We start from the raw sequence: 2,593 nt of genomic DNA, 5'->3' as shown, positions 1-2,593 counted from the left end.
GTCTTTCTCTTCATTGTAAAACACTTTTGAGCATCAATGAAATATTTTGAGAGGTTTTCCAACATGATGAGCAGCTAAATTCTTGGTGATTGAGGCAATGGAGGATCTATTCACTCATGTTTGATTGGTAAATTCTTTTTATAAATTCTTAATTATTTATTTTATTTAATTCACTTGGATCAATAAAAAAAGAGATAAAAATGGTTTTCTTAATTAGTTGTGAATCAGTTTGATGTTTTATGCTTAGAATTAATTCTTTGATAAATCATGCTTAAGGATTACAATTTAATATTTGGACACCTTATAGATTAAGAGGTGATTTAATGGAAAAAGAGCTAGATAATAATTATGAAATATTTTTTCAGTTTCCTCTCAGAGAAGAGAAAATTCCAAACTTTTAGTTTTGATTTCCTTTCCATCATCATCATCTGTATAAGACTTCAGTATCCATTTACGTAAATGGATCTGCTCTGAAGAACTGTTTTTCTTTTGTATCAACAAAGAGGTGAAGAATATGAAGATCGTTTAATCCTCTTTGTTCTTTGGTCTCTGTGTATTTTTTTTTGGGTTTATGTACTCTGAAGAACAAGGTTCATGTTCTAATAGATTTCATTTTGAATAATACTGCAGTTGGAAGTAGAGAACGGAGATTTGAGGTCATCTGTCAGTGATAATTCTTCAGTTGCTACTGAAAATCGAGGTAAGATCATCTTTAATCTCTAGTTTTATGTTTTGGGTTCAATTTTGGTTTTTATTTATTTTCGATTTTGATTTTGATTTTGTATGGAACTAAGAAATCATGATAAGCTTCAGTTCTCTTCATCTTTCTATTTTTTTTATTAAAATAAACTTATACCCAATCTCAAATTGTTTTCCAGATTAGCCTTTTCTCCCACTTTTGTTCTTAAAAATGAATTCGGAGTTTCTGATCTAGTTTGGGACAGATTTATGATATTTTGAGGATTGTTGTTTTCTGTTCATAATGTTGTATTATTGGATAGTTTGTTACAAATTGAATTAGTTAACTGAGGTTATATGTGATTATGATGTTTATTGATAGGAAGTCTTTATGATAAATTATGTTTGGGTATGAATGAATTGAATTTTTTGTGAGAAACATATCTCAATTTCAGGCATTGCCATAAGTAAGTCCTTGTTATAATCTAAGGATGTGTAATTTCTTTTGAAATTGAAAGAATGATCTGCAACATGGTTGTGTGAAATTGGTTTTGAAATCAAGATTAGCTTTCTGTAATTCCTTTGAATTTGTGGTGTTAACCAATAGTTTCTTTGAAGAAGACGGTGAACACTTTAACTTATGTTTACCCTTATCTGCTCTAAGATGCAGGTGGCCCTGGCCCTGTTTTGTTTAACACTTTAACTTTTGTTTTTCATTTCAGATGGATGCAAATACAACTCAAAGTGAAGCTGCAACTGAAATTGGTTCCTCTATTCACCCTACATCTATACCTGCACCTTCTGCTGATGCTCAGCAAGCTGCACAATCTGCTCCAACCGAAGCTACAAATAATGCTGGTGATGTATCCGCGAAGCCGAAATCCAGTTCAAAAGTTTGGAATGAGTTTATAAAATTAAATGGGGAATGGGCAGAATGTAAGCATTGTAAGAAGAAATTGAAAGCCGGTAGTCAAAAGAATGGTACGTCTGGATTATGGAAACATTCACCAAGAATCCTAATAAGAAGCAGGTGAAAGGACAGAAATTATTGGTGGTTGAACCCCAAAATCCAGGTGAGGATAGTAAATTAATTGCATCTAATTTCAGTCAAGAAGCGTGCAGAAGGGCTCTTGTTGTGTTTATCATTGTTGATGAGAAGCCATTCAGAATTGTTGAAGACGAAGGGTTTAGGGCCTATTCGCAAATGTTGGAGCCTAGATTCAAAATTCCGAGTCGTATGACCATTTATAGGGATCTGTTACAACTCTATGTAGATGAGAAAATTACTTTGAAACGTTACTTTGCAGCTTCCAAAATGAGGGTGTCCTTGACAACTGACACATGGATTTCACCTAACAATTATAACTACATCTGTGTTACTGTTCACTTTATTGATCAAAATTGGAAGTTACAAAAGAGAATCATAATGTTTTGTCAAATTGAAGGTCACACAGGCAGTGATATTGGTCAAATTTTAGAAAGATGTTTATTGGATTGGGGTCTTGAGGATGTGTTTGGGGTTACTCTAGACAACGCCAGTGCTAATACGAAGGCAATTGAATATTTGAAGCAAAGTGTGATTGGTTGGACATCAGCTCCAATTAGAGCCGAATATTTGCACGTAAGTTAGTTTTTCTGATTTGTTCATTTCTAAATTCTAATATTTGCATGTGTATCTGTAATTTATCAATTTCAGTGTATGTGTACATTTACTAAGCCTAATATTTGCATGTGTAATCTAATATTTGCATGTGTAATCTAATATTTGCATGTGTATCTGTTCTTACCAGGTCAGATGTGCAGCTCATGTTCTTGCCATTGTGACAAAAGATGCAGTAAGACTCTACAATAAATCAATATGTAGGATCAGGTCAGTTATCAAATATGTAACTAGATCTCCTGCTAGGTTGAATAA

General features: G+C 33.0%; 1 long non-coding RNA gene across 1 annotated transcript; it reads left to right on the top strand.

The window, feature by feature from the left end:
* Nucleotides 1–448: 448 nt before the first annotated feature.
* Nucleotides 449–1,458, top strand: LOC113342609. Its single transcript, XR_003356753.1, has 3 exons — nucleotides 449–505; nucleotides 631–700; nucleotides 1,401–1,458. It is a non-coding gene; the product is annotated as an uncharacterized LOC113342609 (long non-coding RNA).
* The last annotated feature ends 1,135 nt before the right edge of the window (nucleotides 1,459–2,593 follow it).

The sequence above is a fragment of the Papaver somniferum genome, unplaced genomic scaffold, assembly GCF_003573695.1.
Source record: "Papaver somniferum cultivar HN1 unplaced genomic scaffold, ASM357369v1 unplaced-scaffold_45, whole genome shotgun sequence".
Classification (NCBI taxonomy): domain Eukaryota; kingdom Viridiplantae; phylum Streptophyta; class Magnoliopsida; order Ranunculales; family Papaveraceae; genus Papaver; species Papaver somniferum.
The sequence above is the reverse complement of the archived record's forward strand: the minus strand, read 5'-3'. Positions and strand labels throughout refer to the sequence as shown.